General features: G+C 44.3%; 1 long non-coding RNA gene across 1 annotated transcript in view; it reads right to left on the reverse strand.

Annotated features, from left to right (window-relative positions):
• Positions 1–26189, reverse strand: part of LOC141245818 (uncharacterized) — a 55433-nt gene extending 29244 nt beyond the window's left edge. The window contains exons 1-2 of the long non-coding RNA XR_012309475.1: positions 26011–26189; positions 5304–5332 (exon numbers count right to left, since the gene is read on the reverse strand). This is a non-coding gene — a long non-coding RNA (uncharacterized lncRNA). The remainder of the gene's footprint in view (positions 1–5303; positions 5333–26010) is intronic.
• Between the last annotated feature and the right edge of the window lie 221 nt (positions 26190–26410).

Genomic DNA, 26410 nt, shown 5'->3' on the forward strand with positions numbered 1-26410 from the left:
CCAGAGAGCTGCACCCACCGGCCGGCTTTCATCAAATCTACATTTGGGGCTTAATGAACATTTTTGTGGGAAAAATGTGACTTTTTATTTTCACGGCTCTACATTATAAACTTCTGTGAAGCATCTGGAAGTTCAACGTGTTCAACACACATCTATATACATTCCATGAAACAGGGGCGGACATACCGTCGGTGCAGCTGCACGTGGGCTCGGAGGTGCAGGGGGGCCCTTGCAGGGTGGCTAATAATGAGGGCAATTGCCCTCATTATGAGCAGCGGGCAGGGAGCGATTGATGCATCTCCGTTGCCAACAGGAGATAAGATAATGGCTGCGGAGCTGCACGAATCCATCCTCTGCTTCCTGCCCAGTGCTTTCTCTCTCATACAGGCGCGCACGGCTTGATGACGTCAGCATGTAGTGCGCGCCTGTGGTAGAGGACAATGAATGGAGTGGGGAGAGGACAATGAGGAGAGTGGGGGAGATTATAATGGGGGGGTGCAGAGAGGTCAATGATGGGGGTGGGGAGAGAACAATGAATGGAGTGAGGAGAGGCCTCAACTGTACTTGAGGACACTTTCAAAGTTTTCCCAATTTTTCAGACTGACTGAATATATATATACAGTACAGACCAAAAGTTTGGACACACCTTCTCATTTAAAGATTTTTCCGCATTTTCATGACTTTGAAAATTGTATATTCACACTGAAGGCATCAAAACTATGAATTAACACACGTGGAATTATATACTAACAAAATAGTGTGAAACAACTGAAAATATGTCTTATATTCTAGGTTCTTCAAAGTAACCTTTTGCTTTGATGGCTGCTTTGCACACTCTTGGCATTCTCTTGATGAGCTTCAAGAGGTAGTCGCCCAAAATGGTTTTCACTTCACAGGTGTGCCCTGTCAGGTTTAATAAGTGGGATTTCTTGCCTTATAAATGGGGTTGGGACCATCAGTTGTGTTGTGCAGAAGTCAGGTGGATATACAGCTGATAGTCCTACTGAATGGACTGTTAGAATTTGTATTATGGCAAGAAAAAAGCAGCTAAGTAAAGAAAAAGGAGTGGCCATCATTACTTTAAGAAATGAAGGTCAGTCAGTCCGAAAAATTGGGCAAACTTTGAAAGTGTCCCCAAGTGCAGTTGCAAAAACCATCAAGCGCTACAAAGAAAATGGCTCACATGAGGACCACCACAGGAAAGGAAGACCAAGAGTCACCTCTGCTTCTGAGGAGAAGTTTATCCGAGTCACCAGCCTCAAAAATCGCAGGTTAACAGCAGCTCAGATTAGAGACCAGGTCAATGCCACACAGAGTTCTAGCAGCAACATCTCTACAACAACTGTTAAGAGGAGACTTTTTGCAGCAGGCCTTCATGGTAAAATAGCTGCTAGGAAACCACTGCTAAGGACAGGCAACGAGCAGAAGAGACTTGTTTGGGCTAAAGAACACAAGGAATGGACATTAGACCAGTGGAAATCTGTGCTTTGGTCTGATGAGTCCAAATTTGAAATCTTTGGTTCCAACCACCGTGTCTTTGTGCGACGCAGAAAAGGTGAACGGATGGACTCTACATGCCTGGTTCCCACCGTGAAGCATGGAGGAGAAGGTGTGATGGTGTGGGGGTGCTTTGCTGGTGACACTGTTGGGGATTTATTCAAAATTGAAGGCATACTGAACCAGCATGGCTACCACAGCATCTTGCAGCGGCATGTTATTCCATCCGATTTACGTTTAGCTGGACCATCATTTATTTTTCAACAGGACAATGACCCCAAACACACCTCCAGGCTGTGTAAGGGCTATTTGACCAAGAAGGAGAGTGATGGGGTGCTACGCCAGATGACCTGGCCTCCACAGTCACCAGACCTAATCCCAATCAAGATGGTTTGGGGTGAGCTGGACCGCAGAGTGAAGGTAAAAGGGCCAACAAGTGCTAAGTATCTCTGGGAACTCCTTCAAGATTGTTGAAAGACCATTTCCGGTGACTACCTCTTGAAGCTCATCAAGAGAATGCCAAGAGTGTGTAAAGCAGTCATCAAAGCAAAAGGTGGCTACTTTGAAGAACCTAGAATATAAGACATATTTTCAGGTGTTTCACACTTTTTTGCTAAGTATATAATTCCACATGTGTTAATTCATAGTTTTGATGCCTTCAGTGTGAATGTACAATTTTCATAGTCATGAAAATACAGAAAAATCTATAAATGAGGTGTGTCCAAACTTTTGGTCTGTACTGTATAACAAGTGTATTCTTGTTATTTCTGTTAGTCACAGTGCCCTCTTTTATTACATATATAAAATGCCATAAAAGGAGGGGTTCTAGGCACATTTCTTGCACAGGGTCCCCAAGATGTCAGTGTTCGCCCACGCCTTGAATGGTCTAGTTTATGGAGGTTTCCATTTTTAAATCACATCAGGGGGTCTCCAAAAGTGACATGGCGTCCGCAGTCGATTCCATCCATTTTTTGCATTCAAAAAGTCAAACAGTGCTCCTTCCCTTCCGAGCCGCTGTGCGACAAAACAGTAGCTTTCCCCCACATATGTGTTATTGGCGCACTCAGGAGAAATAGCACAAAATATTTTGGAGTCCATTTGTGAAAATAAAAAATTTGGGGCTAAAGTTACAAATTTTAGAAAAAAAATAAAATGTTAATTTTTTTCCTTCCACATTAATTCTTGTGATGCATTAATTCCTGCGAAGGAATAAACTTCTTGAATGTGGTTTTGAGGACTTTGAGGCGTGTAATTTTTAGGCCCTGTTCACACATGTTGTTTTTTTATGTCAAAAATCTGCAGCAAAACTGATCTCTGGAAGGAAATCAGCTGGGTCAAAAACAGAGGTTTTGCTGCATTATTTATGTTGTTTTGGTGCGTTTTTGGATTTTTTTTTTGCAGAATTATCTCTTGTTCATGCTTTGTCTCTTTTATGCATGTAAATTAAGTACAGTGAAAAAAAAAATCTCATTCTGGTTTTGGCATAATAGTGAGGGAGGTAAATTGTTCAGGATTCATACTCATACGTCCAAGGTTGTAAAGGGGTTAAGGGTATAAAAATTAAAGGTTTGAAAATTGCGACATTTTCACCAAATTTCCATTTTTTTCACAAATAAACGCAAGTCATATTGAACAAATTTTACCACTAACGTGTAGTACAATACGTCATGAAAAAACAATCTCAGAATCAGTGGGATCCGTTGAAGCGTTCCAGAGTAATTACCTCATAAAGTGGTCAGAATTGTAAAAATTGGGCAGGCAGAAAGATGAAAACAAGCTTGGGGGGTGAAGGGGTTAAATAAAATTTGGTGAGATCATGGTCAAATGACCTTGATGTCACCAAACGTCCTTAGGAAGTCTTAACCTCGGAATAAAAACGCTGGTGACCTCTAAGGCTATGTGCCCACGATGCAGAAATGCTCAGGATTTTTCCCGAGCGTTTCTGCATCTCCCTGGCAGAAAAAAACACATGCGGATTGTACATGTGGATTGTACATGCGGATTGTACATGCGGCTTGTACATGCGGATTGTACATGCGGATTGTACATGTGGAATGTACATGCGGATTGTACATGTGGAATGTACATGCGGAATGTACATGCGGATTGTACATGCGGATTGTACATGCGGATTGTACATGCGGATTGTACATGCGGATTGTACATGCGGATTGTACATGCGGAATGTACATGTGGATTGTACATGTGGATTGTACATGCGGATTGTACATGCGGAATGTACATGCGGATTGTACATGCGGATTGTACATGCGGATTGTACATGCGGATTGTACATGCGGATTGTACATGTGGAATGTACATGCGGATTGTACATGCGGATTGTACATGCGGATTGTACATGCGGAATGTACATGCGGATTGTACATGCGGATTGCACATGCGGATTGTACATGCGGATTGTACATGCGGATTGTACATGCGGATTGTACATGTGGAATGTACATGCGGATTGTACATGCGGATTGTACATGCGGATTGTACATGCGGAATGTACATGCGGATTGTACATGCGGATTGCACATGCGGATTGTACATGCGGATTGTACATGCGGATTGTACATGCGGATTGTACATGTGGAATGTACATGCGGAATGTACATGCGGATTGTACATGCGGATTGTACATGCAGATTGTACATGCGGATTGTACATGCGGATTGTACATGCGGATTGTACATGCGGATTGTACATGCGGAATGTACATGTGGATTGTACATGCGGATTGTACATGCGGATTGTACATGCAGATTGTACATGCGGATTGTACATGCGGATTGTGCATGCGTTTTTCCTGCCAGGGACATGCGGAAGTGAAGTGTTCTTCACTGGCATTTCCGCATGCGGGTTGTCAAGCGCTTTCCAAGCGATTTTAGCATCACTTGGAAAGTGCTTGTCAACTTGGTCACACTATATAAATCCGTGCAACCGGCATATAGTGTGACCCGAGAGAATGTCAAAAAATAAACAAATAAATATATACTTACCCTCCGATGGCCCATGCTGGCTTGCTTCACCGTCCCGACTGCTGGCAGTGGTAAACTGAAGGACTTGCCGACGTCAGCGTCGCGTGACCCGTCACATGACTGTGACGTCAGCGCAGGTCCTTCATTCCATCGCGAACTGCCACCAAGCAAGGAGGAGCGCGCCGCGGGCCGCCAGAAGGTAAGTATCATATTTATTTTTTATTTTATTCTTTTTTTCACAGTTTCTATGGTACCCGGGTCCGGAGGAGAGTCTCCTCTTCTCTAGACCTGGGTACCAGCCGCACATTAGAACGCATGGAAGGTGCATCTACATATACAGTGATGCGTAATCCATTCGTTCTAATGCAAGTCAATGGCGGCGAAAACGTAGCACTTCCGCAAAATAATTGGTAGTGCTGCGTTTTTTTCCGCAATGATAATCCACAGCGGAAATTTCTGCAGCATGTGCACAGCACGTGCGGATTATCATTGGGGAACATGGCAGGCCTTCTACCATGCGTTTTTTAAGCATTTCTGCAGCGTTTTTGCCGCTGCGGAAACACTTAAAAAACGCATCGTGGGCACACAACCGACGAGAGTTGGGGTCTTGGTCAATTGCCCAGTTTGCTCTCCACCCACTTTAATGCTGGCCTTAACTGTAACTAGGGCTTATTTTTGGGGATTATATTTCAAGCATATGCCAAAAACTCTGTAAAATCATGCAAAGGCTTATTTTAGGTGTAGGTTTTATATCCAGGAAAACACAGTATTTATAAAGATATTGTCCTAGTAATGGACATAAGAGAATGAAATCAGACTTACCCTCTTCTGTGCCGTTTAAGCTTTGTCTGCTGAAGAAAAAAAAATGTCAAGTATTTAGGATTTACACAGAGAGTGATACTACGCATCAAACACGTTCCTCCAACCTGGCCCAAACAGGTTCTGGGCAATAGAACTGTCACCAAATTGAGTTATTAGAAAATTTTCTGCGCAGAAAAAATCCTGACCATGTGCACAGAACTTGCAGAATGTCATAGGAAGTCATGGGAAAAGGTATGCAATGCGTTTCTGGAGCGTTTATGCGCTGCAAATACGCAACAAAAAACGCACCAAAAACGCATCGTGGGCACACAGCCGAATAACTTGTGTTTTTGAAGGGTTATATAACCCTGAGCCACTGATCTCACACCATAATTACAGAAAAAGTGATGCCCTGCATCAAATTCAGGTAATTCCAGCCTAGTCCAAATGGGTTCTGGGTATCAAAAATGGCATCAAAGTAGGCAATTAGCCAGTTTTCACAGATTTGAATAAGTATCTGGTGTTGCTAAATGGTTGAATGAATATTGGTCTTACATCACCAGCACACAGAAGAGGAACACCCATATTATAATCAATTTCCTTCAGGATGGTCAAAGTGGTTACTGATCTGAAAAGCTGGCATCAAAGTGGACAAAAATTGTAACTTTGTACTGATTTGAAGAAGTTACTGGTTTATTTTTAGAGTTAGAGGGGTTGTCCGGCCTTAGGTTACAAGTCTGAAGTCACTGCATGTGATTGCAGACTTGTGAATCCTCACAATGCACACACTGCTCACTGTGAGGATCCTCCGGTGCCAGCGCCATTAGTGGGCAGTCATGTGACCACAAGTATGCAAATTGCATACTTCCAGCCACTTTCTGACTAGATTGTATCCAGCCTCACTTAATACACTTGCATTGAGGGAGGTCACGCTCATATAGTCAGGATATGGCTGAAGTATGCAAATTACACATGACCGCCAACTCCTTGTGCCGCCATCGGAGAAATCTTACAGTGAGCAATATTTGCGATGTGAGGATTCACAAGTCTGCAGGTACATACAGTAGCCTAAGGCCGGACAACCCCTTAAACTCTAAAAAAAACTAAATCAGTAACTTATTCAACCCACGACAAAGTTGAAATTTGCCCACCTTGATGCCAGCTTTTCTGATTAATAACCACTTTGGCCATCCGGAAGGAAACTGTGATGTGGGTCTTCCTCTTCTGTGTGGTGGTGCAGTAAAACCAGTAGTACTAAGTCATACAACCATTTGCCCACTTTGATGCCAGTTCACATGCCCAGAACCCATTTGGGCCATGCTGGAGTGACCTGAATCTCATGCAGGGCATCACTATTGTATAACAGTGATGTGAGATCACTGGCCCACAGTTATTTAAAAGGGGTACCCCAGGGAGATAGACATTTATTTTGGACTGTTCCTGCACTCAAATTATAAAGAGGAGATGCCCAGTGCAGATACATAATCTTTTTAACCCTTTTAATTCCGTGACAGGATCTGCTCTTTCACTGCTACCCCCTCCCGCCTGGGTCATTACATCATACACTAAGTGCTGCTCCCGCATGTAGGGAACAGGTAGCCTGAGGAGAGGAGGCGAGGCAACTCCCGTTGTCGGCAGGGAAACAACTATTAGACTGGGTAATAACAGCGAGGAGCTGCACACTGCTGTAATATCCCAGACAGAGGGGTGAGCAGTGCAGTGAAAAGCAGCGCCTGTCACACCAGCCCCATAATGTCTCCCTGTCTGCAGTCCCAGGTGAGGGGACATGTCGAGGGCATCGCCTGCTCACAGCTTCTAATAGCAGCCCCTTGATAATGTCTCATTCACAGGGCTACTAGCAGGGAGCAGGAGTTATAAAGATTATTATAGCGCGCTGGGCATATCATCTTTATAGTGTATGAGTGCAGGAACAGTACAACTTTTTTTTTTTTATCTCCCCGGAGTACCCCTTTAACCAATTAAAAAAAGTAACTTATGCAAATCTGTAAAAATAGGCTAATTGCCGACTTTGATGTCAGTCCTGATGCACAGAACCCGTTTAAGCTGGGCTAGAGAATTTATGTTTGATGAAGGGCATCCCTATATGTGTAACAGTGGTGTGAGATCAGTGAACCAAAGTAATTTAACCCCTAAAAATACCAGTTCTAATGCTTGAGACAAGTTAAAGTGACCTGATTTTGACTCGGACCATCACTATTGTGGGGAGTTCACACTACATACCATATAATGTATACATAGCACTATACTATATACCAGTGTTTCCCAAACTCCAGTCCTCATGGCCCCCACAGGTCATGTTTTCAGGATCTCCTTAGTATTGCACAGGTTAGAGAATTCATGATGCCTTGATAGTAATTCCATCACCTGTGCAATACTAAGAAGATCCTGAAAACATGACCTGTGGGGGCCATGAGGACTGGAGTTTGGGAAACATTGCTATATACCATCATCTAGTAGACACCTCGTAGTGTAAAACTGTACCTGTGTATATAATATGCAGTGGGGAGTTCACACTATATACTAATGTATACATACTCTATACTATATATTATTGTATAGTATATAGCTCAGAGTGAAGCTTTGCATGTGTACATCATATTTAGTGGGGCATTCACACTATATCTTGTATACAAAGTGCTATACCACATACTATCACATAGTATATACCTCATTGTGTAAAGCTGTGCCTGTGCATATAATATATAGTGGGGAGTTCACACTATATACTACATATTGTATACATAGCTCCATACTGTATACTATTTGTCAGGAAATATAAAAAATATCTCTCTCTCCAAGCCCCTCATCCCCACAAACCCTATACCACAGTAAGGAGTAAAGCTGACAATCTAAAAAGCTGCTTCAATGTAAAGTGGCAGTGCACACAAGAAGTGCCAAACTTAATTATTCAGGCTAATTACCATAAGAAATGGAGCCCTTAGTAAAAGACACATGCGATGAATAGACACCTTGAAACATATGGACTAGAGCAGGGGTCCTCAAACTACGGCCCGCGGAGGATTTTTATCCGGCCCGCCGAGCTGGGGGCAGAGGAGAGCGGTGCCAGCGCCCGCCCTTCCCCCCGCTTGCTCATGGCCCCGGCAGCCGGATACTTACCTCTCGTGCCTCCGCAGATCCACTGTCTTCCTGGAGCACGCTCCCTGTGACGTGTCAGGTCAGAGGGTGCGGTGACGTCTTTACACCGTGCCCTCCCCTGAGCCATCACAGGCAGCGCAGAGCAGGATGAGGCCGGCAACGCTGGAGTCCGGAATTGAGCAGCTGCAGCAGGTGAGGAGGAGGGAGGTGAGTATTGCATTTTTTTTTTAATGTATGGAGGCATGGGACATAATATTAGGGGTGACATCCTGCATGGGGCATTATATGGGGGAGGGGTGACATGCTGCATGAGGCATTATATGGGGGGGGGTGACATCCTGAATGGGGCATTATAACGACAGGGGAGTGATATCCTGCATGGGGCATTATATGGGGGGGTGACATGCTGCATGGGGCATTATATGGGGGAGTGACATGTTGCATGGGGTATTATATGGGGGGGTGACATCCTGAAAGGGGCATTATAACGACAGGGGAGTGATATCCTGCGTGGCGCATTATATGGGGGGGTGACATCCTGAATGGGGCATTATAACGACAGGGGAGTGACATCCTGCATGGGGCATTATATGGGGGGGGGTGACATCCTGCATGGGGCATTATAACGACAGGGGAGTGACATCCTGCATGGGGCATTATATGGGGGGATGATATCCTGAATGGGGCATTATAACAACAGGGGAGTGACATCCTGCATGGGGCATTATAACGACAGGGGAGTGACATCCTGCATGAGGCATTATATGGGGGGATGATATCCTGAATGGGGCATTATAACAACAGGGGAGTGACATCCTGCATGGGGCATTATATGGGGGGGTGACATCCTGAATGGGGCATTATAACAACAAGGGAGTGATATCCTGCATGGGGCATTATATGGGGGGGTGACATGCTGCATGGGGCATTATATGGGGGGGTGACATCCTGCATGGGGTATTATATGGGGGAGTGACATGCTGCATGGGGTATTATATGGGGGGTGACATCCTGAAAGGGGCATTATAACGACAGGGGAGTGATATCCTGCGTGGCGCATTATATGGGGGGGTGACATCCTGCATGGGGCATTATAACGACAGGGGAGTGACATCCTGCATGGGGCATTATATGGGGGGGTGACATCCTGCATGGGGCATTATAAAGACAGGGGAGTGATATCTTGCATGGGGCATTATATGGTGGGAGAAAGGGACATCCTGCATGGGGCATTATATGGGGGTGACACCCGGAATGGGGCATTATAACGACAGGGGAGTGACATCCTGCATGGGGCATTATATGGGGGGTGACATCCTGCATGGGACATTATAAATACAGGGGAGTGATATCTTGCATGGGGCATTATATGGTGGGAGAAAGGGACATCATGCATGGGGCATTATATGGGGGGTGACATCCTGCATGGGGCATTATAAGGGGGGAACAGCCTGCATGGGGCATTATAAGGGGGAAATAGCCTGCCTATTGAGGACCTATGCTGCCTATTGGGGTCATTTACCTGCCCATTGAGGACCTATGCTGCCTATTGGGGACTTTTACCTCCCCATTGAGGACCTATGCTGCCTATTGGGGACATTTACCTGCCTATTGGGGACATTTACCTGCCTATTGGGGACCTATGCTGCCTATTGGGGATATTTACCTGCCTATTGGGGACCTATGCTGTCTATTGGGGATATTTACCTGCCTATTGGGGCCTATGGTGTCTATTGGGGACATTTACTTGCCTATTGAAATACCGGTTTATCTAACTTTACTTGTTCTTCATTTTAAATATTGTATTTGTTCCTGTATTGTTTTTTTACATCAAAATAAAATATGTGCAGTGTGCATAGGAATTTGTTCATAGTTTTTTTTTAAAAAAAACTATATTCCAGCCCTCCAATAGTCTGAGGGACAGTGAACTGGCCCCGTGTTTAAAAAGTTTGAGGACCCCTGGACTAGAGACTGAATGAGTTGTGTAAAAGTAACCAGTATGACACCTGAGAGAGATAGGAAACATCTCCTTAGGCTTCAAAGGGAATCTATCACACTCCTGAGAATAGCCGGGTCATTTCCAGTTGCAAATGCGTTTAATCTCCAGACTTTTAGGTACCGAAAGTAAGTGTGGAATAGGGGAATTTCTATAATTCTGATTGTGATGGGACCTATATTTTTAGCAGCGGGGCTATGTGGGGAACAGTATGCATATTTTTCCATATCTGCGAGCCCTGCCGTTGAGCTGTAACGCAACAGGGCAAAGATAACTGAAAGCAGCCATGTCATGTTTGATCTCTAAGGAAAAGTAAAATCACAATAAAAAATATGGATTCACTTGCTAACTTCTGCGATCATCGAGCGAGGAGATATCACAGAAATTAAGAGATTTAAAAAAAAACATGAAGGGCGCAGACCAGCCCACGTGACATCATCACAGGGGAGTGTGTGGGCAGGGCCCAATCAGGCATAAAAGATCAAGCCGAATATTGATCTTCGCTCATGCTGGAAGATACATATTTTCGTGTAAGCAAGGGCCACGTTCCTTAACAGTCAAATCGAAGCGCTTTCCTTCATCTAAACTGAATCGTCTCTGCGATCGGTATAGTAAGCTTTTCTGTTAATCCCTTTTATTTCTGTAACTGTATATGCTGTATTGTTTTGTCTCCCTTTGTAAAATCTTTTGTATATTTTTTCAGAAACACTGTCTCCCTTTGGATTAAATATAAAATGTAATAGTTCTGTTTCTTTTGCTCTGTAATCGTTCCTCCCCCAAAGCCACACGCTACCTATAAGGCATCCAATCGACCGGAACTGATTGGTGGTGGCAGCTAATAATCTTAATTGGGTGATCGTGAAGCTAGTAGTGATCTACGGAGCTCTATACTATATACAAGGTATATACTATATGATAGTATAGCGTATTACTATGTATACAATATAAAGTGTGAACTACCCACTATATATTATATACACAGGCACAGTTTCACACAACGAGGCATCTACTATATGACAGTATAGAGCTATGTATAAACTGTATAGCTTATAGTGTGAATGCCTCACTATATATTGCACTAGCTATTAAACACGTTCTACGCCCACGTGGCAAGCATTTTTACTGGTACATTTTTAATTTTATTAAAGAAGTTGTCCAGTACTTTTTATTACCCCACAATGGATCCCCCCCGGGGCCCCTAAGGATTTTTGTAAATACCTTAGGTTGCTGTTTCTACCTGTGAGCGGTGCTATCCTTGGCCGCTCACAGGCATCACGTGACCCCGCGCTGACATCACAACAAGTGAGGAGTGACATCAGTGATGCGGTCCCCGCGGTGGCTGCTGGGTTGTGGGCGGGGCTACCCCGTGTCACACCCAGCATCCACCGCGCGCTTTCCCAATGAATGGGGAGAGGCAGAGCACACAGTAGATGCTGGGTGTGACGCGGGTAGAGGGTAACCCCGCTCACAGCCTGGCATCCACCGCGGAACGCAGAAGACAGAGACCCCTGGCTGCTGCCAGCACTTGTCGTGACATCAGCGGATGTCAGAGCCGGCTGTAGTCGGGGTTCACGTCATGCCTGTGAGCGGCCAGTGATCGTGCTGCTCACAGGCAGTATCTGCAACATAAGGTAATTACACAAATCCTTAGGGGACCCGGGGGGATACATTGGGGGGGGCTAATATAAAGTACTGGACAACCCCTTTAATGGCGCTGGAGTCAGCATGTGCACATACAGCGCTATCCTGCACCATTTTTTTAAAGAAACTGGGTCTGCAAATTTGCATACACAGTGTCTTCAATAAAACAGCGCCTATTTTATTGAAGTAATGTACTCCAACGTCAACATAGCAGTGCGCACAAGCTGACTATAAGGATAATGGTGATGGCCGGCTTGTGAGCACTGCTATACTGATGTTGTAGTAGAATTCTTCAATAAAATGGTGCAGGAGTAGACACGTGCGCATCCTGCGATATCCAGCTCCATTTTGTTGAAGACACTGTATCTGCGAATTCGCAAGCACAGTGTCTTCAATAAAATGGCGCCGTAGTGCGGTATGCGCACGTGCTGACTCCGGCGCCACACTGAGCAGTCTCCGCCCATCCCGGCTTTGGAAAGAAAGACGAGTCCAGCATTATATAGGATGTACTGATAATACAGGGGTGTACTCACTTATGCTAAGCGCTGTATGTGTGTGTGTGTATATATATATATATATATATATATATATATATATATATATATATATATATATATATATATATATATATACACTGTATATACAGTACAGACCAAAAGTTTGGACACACCTTCTCACTTAAAGATTTTTCTGTATTTTCATGACTATGAAAATTGTACATTCACACTGAAGGCATAAAAACTATGAATTAACAGATGTGGAATTATATACTTAACAAAAAAGTGTGAAACAACTGAAAATATGTCTTATATTCTAGGTTCTTCAAAGTAGTCACCTTTTGCTTTGATGACTGCTTTGCACACTCTTGGCATTCTCTTGATGAGCTTCAAGAGGTAGTCACCGGAAATGGTCTTCCAACAATCTTGAAGGAGTTCCCAGAGATGCTTAGCACTTGTTGGCCCTTTTGCCTTCACTCTGCGGTCCAGCTCACCCCAAACCATCTCGATTGGGTTCAGGTCTGGTGACTGTGGAGGCCAGGTCATCTGGCGTAGCACCCCATCACTCTCCTTCTTGGTCAAATAGCCCTTACACAGCCTGGAGGTGTGTTTGGGGTCATTGTCCTGTTGAAAAATAAATGATGGTCCAACTAAACGCAAACCGGATGGAATAGCATGCCGCTGCAAGATGCTGTGGTAGCCATGCTGGTTCAGTATGCCTTCAATTTTGAATAAATCCCCAACAGTGTCACCAGCAAAGCACCCCCACACCATCACACCTCCTCCTCCATGCTTCACGGTGGGAACCAGGCATGTAGAGTCCATCCGATCACCTTTTCTGCGTCGCACAAAGACACGGTGGTTGGAACCAAAGATCTCAAATTTGGACTCATCAGACCAAAGCACAGATTTCCACTGGTCTAATGTCCATTCCTTGTGTTCTTTAGCCCAAACTTGTCTCTTCTGCTTGTTGCCTGTCCTTAGCAGTGGTTTCCTAGCAGCTATTTTACCATGAAGGCCTGCTGCACAAAGTCTCCTTTTAACAGTTGTTGAAAAGATGTGTCTGCTGCTAGAACTCTGTGTGACATTGACCTGGTCTCTAATCTGAGCTGCTGTTAACCTGCGATTTCTAAGGCTGGTGACTCGGATAAACTTATCCTCAGAAGTAGAGGTGACTCTTGGTCTTCCTTTCCTGTGGCGGTCCTCATGTGAGCCAGTTTCTTTGTAGCGCTTGATGGCTTTTGCAACTGCACCTGGGGACACTTTCAAAGTTTGCCCAATTTTTCGGACTGACTGACCTTCATTTCTTAAAGTAATGATGGCCACTCGTTTTTCTTTACTTAGCTGCTTTTTTCTTGCCATAATACAAATTCTAACAGTCTATTCAGTAGGACTATCAGCTGTGTATCCACCTGACTTCTGCACAACACAACTGATGGTCCCAACCCCATTTATAAGGCAAGAAGAAATCCCACTTATTAAACCTGACAGGGCACACCTGTGAAGTGAAAACCATTTCCGGTGACTACCACTTGAAGCTCATCAAGAGAATGCCAAGAGTGTGCAAAGCAGTGATCAAAGCAAAAGGTGGCTACTTTGAAGAACCTAGAATATAAGATATATTTTCAGTTGTTTCACACTTTTTTGTTAAGTATATAATTCCACATGTGTTAATTCATAGTTTTGATGCCTTCAGTGTGAATGTACAATTTTCAAAGTCATGAAAATACTGAAAAATCTTTAAATGAGAAGGTGTGTCCAAACTTTTGGTCTGTACTTTATGTATAATGTATTGATAATACAGGAGTGTGCTCACTTATTCTGAGAGCTTTATATATAATTTTGTGAAAATACAGGGGGTGCACTCACTTACTCTAAGCACTCTATATAATATACTGATAATACAGGGTTTGTACTCACTTATGCTGATTGCTGTATATATAATGCACTGATAATATGGGGGTGTACTCAATTATGCTGAGTGCTATATAAAGTACTAATAATAAACGGGTGTACACACACTGAGCACTTTGTATATAATGTTCTGATAATAGAGGGGTGTACTTACTTAAGCTGAGTGCTGTATATATAATGTACCAATAATAAGGGGGAGTACCTACTTAGGGCTCTTTCACATGTCAGTGTGTCCAGTACGTGTGGTGACAGGCGAGTAAATGTATTTTATTATTTTAATCTTATTTTACACTGAGACACTGTAGGAGCAGACACTACTACACCCAACTTTGTCTCCTGCTCGTGCTGATCACAGCGCGAGCAAAGAACAATGATGAGGGCAGAATATAGCACCCAGGGCTTGGGAACTGTACACTGATTCCCAGGCGCCGGTACGGGTGATCCTGATGCGCCACAAGTGTGACACACACAGACACACCGGATATGTATATCTCCGATATGGGTTTTTCCAGTCCCGGAAATATCCAGACGCATGAAACCGCCCTTATGCTGAGCATTGTAAAAATAATGTACTGATAATACAAGGGGTGTACTCACTTATGCTCAGTACTGTATACAAGATACAAGTGCTTCTCACTAAATTAGAATATCATCAAAAAGTTAATTTATTTCAGTTCTTCAATACAAAAAGTGAAACTCATATATTATATAGCGTCATTACAAACAGAGTGATCTATTTCAAGTGTTTATTTCTGTTAATGTTGATGATTATGGCTTACAGCCAATCATTATACAAAAGTCATTATCTCAGTAAATTAGAATACTTCATAACGCCGTCTTGAAAAATTAATTTAAAATCCAAAATGCTGGCCTACTGAAATGTATGTTCAGTGAATGCACTCAGTACTTGGTCGGGGCTCAATTATTGCATCAATGCGGCAATGTGGCATGGAGGCGATCAGCCTGTGGCACTGCTGAGGTGTTATGGAAGCCCAGGTTGCTTTGATAGCAGCCTTCAGCTCGTCTGCATTGTTGGGTCTGGTGTATCTCATCCTCCTCTTGATAATACCCGATAGATTGCCTATGGGGTTAAGGTCAGGCGAGTTTGCTGGCCAATCAATCACAGTGATAGGGTATGTGCCCACGATGCAGAAATGAAGCAGAAAATTTCTGCAGCATTTCTGCATCTCCCTGGCAGAAAAAACGCATGCGGATTGTGCATGCGTTTTTCCTGCAGAATACATGCGAATTCACATGCGTACCCACATGCGTTAACGCATGTGTTTCTGCATGCGGACTGACGAGCACTTTCCAAGCGATAGCATCACTTGGAAAGTGCTTGACAACTAGGTCACACAATTTAAATCCATGCAAAAGGCATGGATTTACATAGTGTGACCGTAAAAATAAAAAAATAAAGCTATACTCACCCCCGATCCCCCGCCCCGTGTGCTGTCGCGCTCGTCCTGGCTTCTTCCGGGTTGCCGGCATCTCGCGAGACAGCCTGCGGTCACATGACCGCGACGTCATCTCAGGTCCTGGAAGGAGAAGCGCTGCAGGGGCCGCCGGACAGGTGAATATAAACTTTATTTATTATTTTATTCTTTTTTTTACAGGTACAATGGTACCCAGGTCTGGATGAGAGTCTCCTCTCCTCCAGAACTGGGTACCATCCGCACATAGAGACGCATATAATCCGCTTGTATAAATGTACAGACGCGCATTATATGCGTCTCAATGCAAGTCAATGGCGGCGCTTCCGCAAAATTAATGAACATGCTGCGGATTTATTTGCGCTGCAGAAACGCTGCGGAAAAATCCGCAGCATGTGCATTGACATTGCGGAATGCCATTGGGGACCATGGGGTGCGGATTACCATGCGTTTTTGATGCGTTTAAGCAGCGGAAAATCCGCAGCATAAACGCATGAAAAAAGCATCGTGTGCACGCAGCCATACTGTTGTTTTTAAACCAGGTATTGATACTTTTGGCAGTGTGGACAGGTGCCAAGTCCTGCTGGAGAAATTTTCAACTCTTAAAAGCTTGTCGGCAGAGGGAAGCATGAAGTGCTATAAAATATCCTGGCAGACGGCTGCGCTGACTTTGGTCTTGATAAAACACAGTGTACCTGCACCAGCAGATGACATTGCTCCCCAAACCAGCACTGATTGTGGAAACTTCACACTAGACCTCAAGTAGCTTGGATTGTGGCCTCCCCACTCTTCCTCCAGACTCCTGAGACCTTGATTTCCAAATGAAATGCAAAATTTACTATCATCTGAAATCAACACCTTAGACCACTGACAACAGTCCAGGTCTTTTTCTCCTTGGCCCAGGTAAGACGCTTTTGGCGTTGTCTATTGGTCATGAGTGGCTTGACACAAGGAATGCGACACTTGTAGCCCATGTCCTGGATACGTCGGTGTGTGGTGGCTCTTGAAGCAGTCCACTCCTTGTGAATCTCCCCCAAATTTTTGAATAGCCTTTTCTTAAAAATCCTTTCAAGGCTGCGGTTATCCCGGTTGCTAGTGCACCTTTATCTACCACACGTTTTCCTTCCACGCAACTTTTCATTAATATGCTTGGATACAGCAGTGTGTAAAAAGCCAGCTTCTTTAGCAATGACCTTTTGTGGCTTACCCTCCTTGTGGAGTTTGTCAATGACTGTCTTTTCGACAACTGTCAAGTCAGCAGTCTTCCCCATGATTGTGGAGCCTACTGAAACAGACTAAGGGACATTTTTAAAAGCTTGTTTTTTGTTAATTATTCTAATTTACTGAAATAATCACTTTTGTGTTTTCATTGGCTGTAAGCCATAATCATCAACATTAACAGAAATAAACACTTGAAATAGATCACTCTGTTTTTAATGACTCTATAAGTTTCACTTCTTGTATTGAAGAACTGAAATTAACATTTTGATGACATTTTAATTTAGTGAGATGCTCTTGTATATAGTATAGTGATATGTATACATTTTATGGTATGTAGTGTGAACGCTTCATTATATATTATATACACATGCACAGCTTTACACGACGAGGTATATAATATATAATAGTATATAGTATAGAGCTATGTAAACACTTTATAGTTTATAGTGTGAACTCCCCACTAGATGTTATATACACAGGCACAGCGTCACACTACTATCATACCTTATAGTGTGAAGCTGTGCATGTGTATCTATAATATAACACTACAAGCGTCCCTCTGTCTGAAGCCTCTATAGACTGCACAAGCTAGACACGCCTGCGCAGTCTGGCTCCAGACAGATAAATGCATGGAGCTGTTACAGGTAGGAGGAGTATATGGCGCCAAAGTTCGCAGTATGAAAAGACACTGAACGCATACCACGATCTCCGGCGCCATACTTACATACTTACCTGACCGGGAGGAGCGTTGCCACAGCACCTCTCTTCTCGCCAGAGACCAGGGCAGGAGTGAAGGTGTCGTAGTCGGCGTATGCGTATAGCGCTATCCGGTGCCATTTTACTGAAGACACATTTTCAGTGTGTCTTCAGCAAAATGGCACAGGACAGCGAAGTATGGGCACGTGCGTACTCCGGCGCCGCACTCCTCAGAAGAACAGGACACCGCAGCGCTGGAGCACAGAGAAGAAAGGTGAGTATAAATGTTTATTTTTTTGTATGTGTGCAGCGTGAAAGGGATGAGGGGACCACACATACCAGGATTGGGGGATGAGGGGGCCACATATACCAGGATTGGGGGATGAGGGGGCCACTCATCTCAGGATTGGGAGATGAGGGGGCCACGCATCCCAGGATTGGGGGATGACGGGGCCATGCATCCCAGGATTGGGGGATGACGGGGCCACGCATCCCAGGATTGGGGGATGACGGGGACACTCATCTCAGGATTGGGGGATGAGGGAGCCACGCATCCTAGGATTGGGGGTTGAGGGGGCCACGCATACCGTGGAGTTTTGTGTGAAATGATCAATGATTTGATTTTTGCTTCGTTCTCTTTTGTGTTTTTTCCTTGCAAGCAAATTAAATGAAGAGAATAATACCAAAGAATTTGTGATTGCAATCATTTTCAGGAAGAAACTGAGTATTATCTGACAGAATTTTAGGGGTGACAATACTTTTGGCCACCACTGTAGTAGTATGAAGCTGTGTGAAGCACGATGCTGCAGTTGGTTTCTTATTAGGCAGTTTCTTATTAGGTAATTTATTTTTTTCTGTTTTTTACAGATTTAAAGCGCACCTGTCAACAGGACTGTCCTCAGTAGGCTGTGTGCCCACGATCCGGAGCCGCTGCAGGTTTGACGCTGCGGACTTATGCAGCGTCAAATAAGCAGGAGACAAATGTTACAGTATAGTGGATGGCATTTCTAGAAATTCTATGTCTACTATGCGTCTGTGGCTCACTCACGGAAACTGACATGTGGCGCGTCTTTCCAGACCGTAGCATGTCAATTTCAGTTGCAGGTCCGCTTGCAGGCTTTCCCCATAGACCTAACCTCTATGGGGAAAGTCCATAGGTAAAAAAAAAAGGTGCCGCTCATTTGAATATCCGCATGCGGCCCCTCCGCAGCATCGGGGCCATAGGCTGGGAGGCATCGTGGGCACACAGCCTTAACCACATACACTGTCAGGTGGGCGACATTAAACTGATTAAAATTATACCTTGGTTGATGAAATCCGTCCTGTGGTTCTTGTGTAGTCTTTACTTTCAGTTTGGAGATAATGATATGCTCGTGCTTCGGGGCGGCCTGTGGGGGGGGGGCGCTCTATCTGGTGCTCTGCTTACATATTCATCTGTATGCTCTTATTACAGGTCACTGTGCCTTCACTGACCTGACTCTTATTTTACCCCGCACTAATGGATGCATTATGTAAAATAGGAGGCTCCTCAGGCCGTCCCTGATCACGAGCATATTATTATCTCCAAACTGAAAGTAAACATTACACAAGAACCACAGAATGGATTTCATCATTTTAATCAGTTTAATGTCGCTCACCTGACCGTGTATGTGGTTTACTGAGCACAATCTTTCTGACAGGTGCGCTTTGACAAAAAAAAATGCATTAATATAATACAATGCAGCAAGGTGCCCTGATTAGAATACAATTAAGAGCAGCTACAAAAGTTATAACAATGGCACAAAAATGGGCATCAAAGTGGGCAGTGAGGTTAAGTGTTTTTGGGCTCCTGATCTCACACCACCATTACATAGTGATTGCCCGCATCAAATACAAGTCACTCCAGCCTGGCCAAAATAAGTTTTGGGTATCAAAACTGACATCAAAGTGGAGATATAACCAATTTTCACATATTTGAATAAATAATTGGTGTTTTTCAAGGGTTAAATGACTTTGGGTCACTGATCTCTGACCACCATTACATACATAGTGATGGGCGCATCAAGTTCAGGTCATTCTAGCCCGTTTAAATATGCTCTGGGCATGAGAACTGCCATCAAAGGGGGCAAATAGCCAGTAACTGGTGTTTTTCAAGGGTTAAATGACTTTGGGCCACTGATCTCAGACCATCTTTACATATAAGCCACGCTCACTGAACAGTTGAGTCACTAGTTGGGGCGCAGCCTCACTTTATGCAAGTGCATGAAGCGAAGCCACACCCACTAGTCAGAATCTGGCCAGGAGTATGTATAACGCATATGGCTCAGACACAGGCGAATCCCCGCAGCTCACAGTGTGTGCTCTGGGGGATTCATAAGTCTGCAGTTACATAGAGGGACTGCAGACTTATAGATTTAGAGTTGTCAACCCCTTTAAAGTGCACCTGTCAGTAGGATTGTACTAAGTAAACTACATACACTGTCAGGTTGGCAGCGTTACGCTGATTAAAATGATAAAAATTAAGAGCATTGCTTGCTGATATGTGCAACTGAGCATGCGCCGTGGCCGTTTTGCTGGAGCCAGATTGGCAGTGGTGCGTGTGCAGTAGTATCTATCACCAAGCGATGCTCTCAAACTGGGCAAGCGCCGCCCACCTTGCGCAGATTAAAAGCATCGCTTGTTGATAGATGCAACTGCCCACACGATGCAGCAATTTTGCTGAAGACTAATTTTTTTTGCTCCAACAAAATGGCCGCAGACCATGAGCAGTATTATCTATCGCCAAGCGTCAAACAAGGTATCATTTTAATCAGTGTAATGGCGCCCACCTGACAGTGTGGGCACACAATCACAATCCTGCTGACAGGTGCGCTTTAAAGTCAGAAAAGATCAGAGGCATAAGCACGATGCTGAAGTAGATTTCTTTTTCGGCAATTTATTTTTTCTGGGTTTTTTTACAGGTTTTACGACAAAGAAAATTACATTAATAAAATACAAAACAGTGCGCTGCTCTTATGTGAGTAAGCTTAAAGGCAACCTGTCACATCCCCTATACCCTCCAACCCAGCAGCATTCACCTATGTATCAGCAACTTCCCTGCCTAACCAGCCCCGTATAACATTACTGAGTGAAAACAAAGTTTACAAAACATTCACATGCTCCCCATTGCCTATGCTTATGAGGGCTTTGACTAGTTGATGGGGCATGATTACATAATTTGCACGAGCGGCGTCATTGTCGCTCATGGAAATCTTGCACATGCGCCGCTCATTCCGGCACCGTCACTGCTTTTCTGAGGCCGGGTGTACGCTTCTTGGCTACAGAGGCACACTGCACATGTACGGAAGTCATCTTCTAAACTTCCGAACATGCACAGTGCGCCTCTGATGCGGAGAAGCATACACCTGGCTTCAGAGATGCAGTGACGCTGCCAGAATGAGCGTGATAACATGGAAAGGAGGCTGACTCTTCTGGGAGCAACTAACACCCACTAGTCGAAGCCCTGATTAGCATAGGAAATGAGGACCATATAAATGTTTTTTAAACCTTGTGCTCTGTGGGGATTCAGAAGTCTGCAGGCACACAGAGTGACTGCAGACTTAATGATTTAGAGCAGACAACTCCTTGAAAATTAACCTGTCAGCAGGATTGTGCTAAGTAAACTACATACACTGTCAGGTTGGCGCTGTTACACACATTAAAATGATACCTTGGTTAATGAAATCCGTCCCGTGGTTCTTGTGTAATTTTTACTTTCAGTTTGGAGATAATGATATGCTCGTGCTCCGGGGCAGTCTGTGAGGTGGGCTCTATCTGGTGCTCTGCTTACATCTGTATGCTCTTATGACAGCTCACTGATCGATCACTGACATGCCTCCAATTTTTAATTTACATAGTGTATACATTATGGGGGGAAAAAAATGACATCAATCAAAATGGCGCTCGCGCAGGCGCATCTATCTCATGCCACGGCCATTTTGTTGGAGTAAAAAAATTATTCTCCAGCAGAATGTCTGCGGCGCAAGTGCAGTAGCATCTATCGGCAAGTGATCCTCTTATTCTGCGCAAGCGGCGCCCACCAGTAGGCAAGGCCTGCGCAAAGTAAGAGCATCGCTTGCCGATAGATTCAACTGCTCACGTGCTGTGGCCATTTTGCTGGAGCCAGATTTTTTGCTCCAACAAAATGACAGCGGAGCAATTGCAATAGTATCTATCGCCAAGTGATGCTCTCAATATGCGCAAGAGCCAGCCACCAGTGGGCAGGGCTTGCGCAGATTAAGAGCCTCGCTTGCTGATAGATGCCACTGCGCACGTGACGTGGCCATTTTTCTGGAGACAAATTTTTCTTTTGCTCCAACAAAATGGCCACGGCACGTGCACAGTAGCATCTATGGCCAAGCGATAGATGCTATTGTGCCTGTGCGGGCGCCATTTTGCTTGATTTGTTTGTTTTTTCTAACCCCACATTATGTATATAACAAGTAAAATAGGAGGCAGGTAACTGAACGATCAGTGACCTGTCATAAGAGCATATAGCTGACTGTATAAGCAGAGCACCAGATAGAGCCCACCCTACAGGCTGTCCCAGAGCACGAGCATATCATCATCTCCAAACTATAAGTAAAAATTAACCCCTTTTTGACGTGTGCCATAATAGTATGACAAACGTGAGAACCCCCTGTTTGGTGCGAGCTCCAGCACTGAGCCCGCAGCTTTCCAGGTACACGACAGCTGATATATACAGCTGACATGTGCCCGCAACAGCTGCGGGTGGAATAGCGATCCACCCCCCCCCCACCCACCCGTGGCTGTTAACTACACAGTGTTCCAAATTATTATGCAAATAATATTTTCTCAGATTTTCCCAAATTACCTATATGAATTGCAGTCATTGTAATTTTCCAGTCAAATAACTATTAGAGTACAATTGAAACAGTTTTCAACTCAAAACTTTATTCTAGGGGATGTTACATTTGCACATAGGACCGCTTGTTCGAAAGGAGCTTCTGAACTCTCTCGTCCATTGAATTTGTCAGGTTTTGGATGGTTTCTGCTTCCAATTGTTTTGCCTGAGGACAGAATAGACTCCCAGAGCTGTTGCTTAGATGTGAACTGCCTCCCACCATCATAGACACTCCTTTTGATGATGCTCCAGAGGTTCTCAATGGGGTTGAGGTCAGGGGAGCATGGGTGCCACACCATAAGTTTGTCCACTTTTATGCCCATATCAGCCAGAGATGCAGATGTGTTATGTGCAGCATGAGAAAGGGCATTATCATGCATGAAAATGATCTTGCTGCGGAATGCACGGTTCTTCTTCTTGAACCATGGAAGGAAGTGCTGTTTGAGAAACTCAACATACATTATGGAGTTCATCTTTACCCCTTCAGGGATCCTAAAAGGGCCGACAATCTCTCTCCCCATGATTCCAGCCCAAAACATTACTCCACCTCCTCCTTGTTAGCGCCGTAGCCGTGTTTGCATGGGGTGTCCATCAACCAGCCATCCTCCAATCCATCCATCTGGACCATCGAGATCATTTCATGCATGATAATGCCCCGTCTCATGCTGCACATAACACATCTGCATCTCTGGCTGCTATGGGCATAAAAGGGGACAAACTAATGGTGTGGCACCCATGCTCCCCTGACCTCAACCCCATTGAGAACCTCTGGGGCATCATCAAAAGGAGTGTCTATGATGGCGGGAGGCAGTTCACATCTAAGCAACAGCTCTGGGAGGGTATTCTGTCCTCAGGCAAAACAATTGGAAGCAGAAACCATCCAAAACCTGACAAATTCAATGGATGAAAAAGTTCAGAAGCTCCTTTCGAACAAGCGGTCCTATGTGCAAATGTAACATCACCTAGAATAAAGTTTTGAGTTGAAAACTGTTTGATTTCAGTTTGTAATAACCTGCTAATGCTTATAATTTCAAAAATGACCATTTTTTGTTCTTTATTAAAATGAAAAGGTTGAAAACTCTGCTGTGCATAATAATTTGGAACATGCATTTTGAGTGCAGTTGAGTTTTTTATTTTTTAAAACTATACTGTTATCATAGACAGTTTGTACAAAAACCTTTCAATTGTACTCTAATAGTTATTTGACTGGAAAATTACAATGACTGCAATTCATATAGGTAATTTGGGAAAATCTGAGAAAATATTATTTGCATAATAATTTGGAACACAGTGTAGTTAAATTCTGCTCTCAATCTCTGACAGCGGCATTTAACTCGCGCTTCCCGGAAGCGTGTCGTTGGCTCCGCACATCGGCGACCGTGTTACATGATCGTGGGTCGCCGATAGGTTGGCATGACAACCCAGGTCTGCAGGAGACCCTAGCCATTGTCATTGCCAGATTGTGGTCGGCGCTCATAGCAGGTGAGCATTTCTGCTACACACAGGAGATCTGATCATCCCCTGTGTGTAGCAAAGGCGATCAGAGAATTGCAGCTTCTAGTCTCCCATTGTGACTATTGAAGCTAGTGTAAAGTAAAAAAAGTTTAAAAATATTAAAAAAATTATATTAAAGTTTAAATCACCCCCTTTCGCCCCATTCACAATAAAACAAAAAAAATCACTCATACACATATCCACATTCAGAATCACTTGATCTATCAATATGAAAAAATATTTAATCCGATCGATAAACGGTGTGACGTGAAAAAAATTCAAAATGCTATAATTACTTTTTTTTGGTCGCCGCAACATTGCAATAACCGCGATTAAAACATCGGATCTACCCCAAAATGGTATCAATAAAAACGTCAGCTTGGCGCGCAAAAAATAAGCCCTCATCTAGCTCCAGATCGTAAAAAATGGAGATGGTATGGGTCCCGGAAAATGGAGCCATTTTTTTTTTTTTTTTTAAGCAAACTTTGGATTTTTTTTCACCACTTAAGTAAAAAAACTATACCTGTTTGGTGTCTACGAACTCATAATGACCAGGAGAATAATAATGGTAGGTCAGTTTTAGCATTCAGCAGACATGGTGAAACAAAACCCCAAGAAAACAACTGTGGAACTGCACTTTTTTGCAATTTCACCGCACTTGGAATTTTCCTGTTTTCCAGTACACGATGTAGTAAAACCAGTGGTGCTGTTCAAAAGCACAACTTGTCCCGCAAAAAATAAGCCATCACATGGCCATAGTGACCAAAAAATAAGAAAGTTATGGCTCTGGGAAGAAGGGGAGCAAAAAAGGAAAACACAAAAATGGAAACTGGTCTGGTCATGAAGGGGTTAAACAAGAACCACTGGATGGATTTCATCAGCCAAGGTGTCATATTATTCATGGTAATGGCGCCCACCTGACAGTGTATGTAGATTACTGAGCACAATCCTGCTGACAGGTGCGCTTTAAGGTCAGAAAAGATCAGAAGCCCAAGCACGATGCTGAAGTAGGTTTCTTATTCTGCAATTTATTTTTTTCTGTTTTTTTACAGGTTTTACCACAAAAAAAATGACATTAATAAAATACAATGCAGCGTGCTGCCCTTATGTGAATATGCTTAAAGGGAACCTGTCAGGTCCCCCATGCCCTCCAACCCAGAAGCATTCACCTATGTATCAGCAAATTCCCTGCCTAACCAACCCCGTATAACGTTACTGAGTGAAAATAAGGTTTAAAAAACATTCACAAGTTCCCCATTACCTATGCTAACGAAGGTTTGACTAGTCGATAGGGCGTTCGTTCCCCAGACTAGTCAGCCCTCTTTCCATGTTGTCACGCCCCTGTTGGCGTGATGACATAATTTGCACGAGCGGCGTCATCGCCAGCTGATGCTAATCTTGCGCATGCGACGCTCATTCCGGCAGCGTCACTGCTTCTCCGAGGCCGGGTGTACGCTTCCCCGCATCAGAGGCGCAAACCATCTTCTAAACCTCCGAACATGCGCAGTGCGCCTCTGATGCGGGGAATTGTACACCTGGCTTCAGAGATGCAGTGACGCTGCCGGAATGAGCGGCGCATGCGCGAGATTTGCATGAGCGGCGATGATGTCGCTCGCGCAAATGATGTTATCACACCAACAGGGGCCTGACAACATGGGAAGGAGGGACCTAACACCCACTAGGCAAAGCCCTCATTAGCACAGGAAACAGGGACAGTAGAAATGATTTCTAAAGCTTTTTTCCACTCAGTAACATCAGGGCTGATTAGGCAGGGAAGTTCTATTGCCTGCTCTTCTCACAGCCCATCAGCACACAGCGCCTCCATCTTGTAACTTACCAGCCTCGCCATTTTAGGTGTTGATAGAATGGCCATCTCCTGCCAGCTGCCACAGTCTCCTGGAGATGAGAAGATGTCTTCTTGTTCGCAGTGGATGTCGCTGTATCTGTAGTAACGGTCGCTCTCTCTCACCCGCTCCCGCCAGATACGTTGTGTACTGCACGCAGTATACCAGCGACTGCCTCTGCGGGCGTTAGCTCGAGATGCTAGACTCTGCGGTGACGTCATCGGGAGGGGCGGAGCCTCCACGTCACACGGCTCTCATTGCTGTTGTCTCCAGGAAGGGAAGCTGCTTTTGCTGTGTGTGGAATATGGCTTCCAACAGGTCTCCATTCTGAATAGAGGTGACCAGACTGGAGCCCCTGAAGGGGAGGCTATCACAGCAGGCACCAGCTGTAGA

The sequence above is a fragment of the Phyllobates terribilis genome, unplaced genomic scaffold, assembly GCF_046119375.1.
Source record: "Phyllobates terribilis strain yellow unplaced genomic scaffold, ASM4611937v1 Scaffold_2151__1_contigs__length_160872, whole genome shotgun sequence".
Classification (NCBI taxonomy): Eukaryota; Metazoa; Chordata; class Amphibia; order Anura; family Dendrobatidae; genus Phyllobates; species Phyllobates terribilis.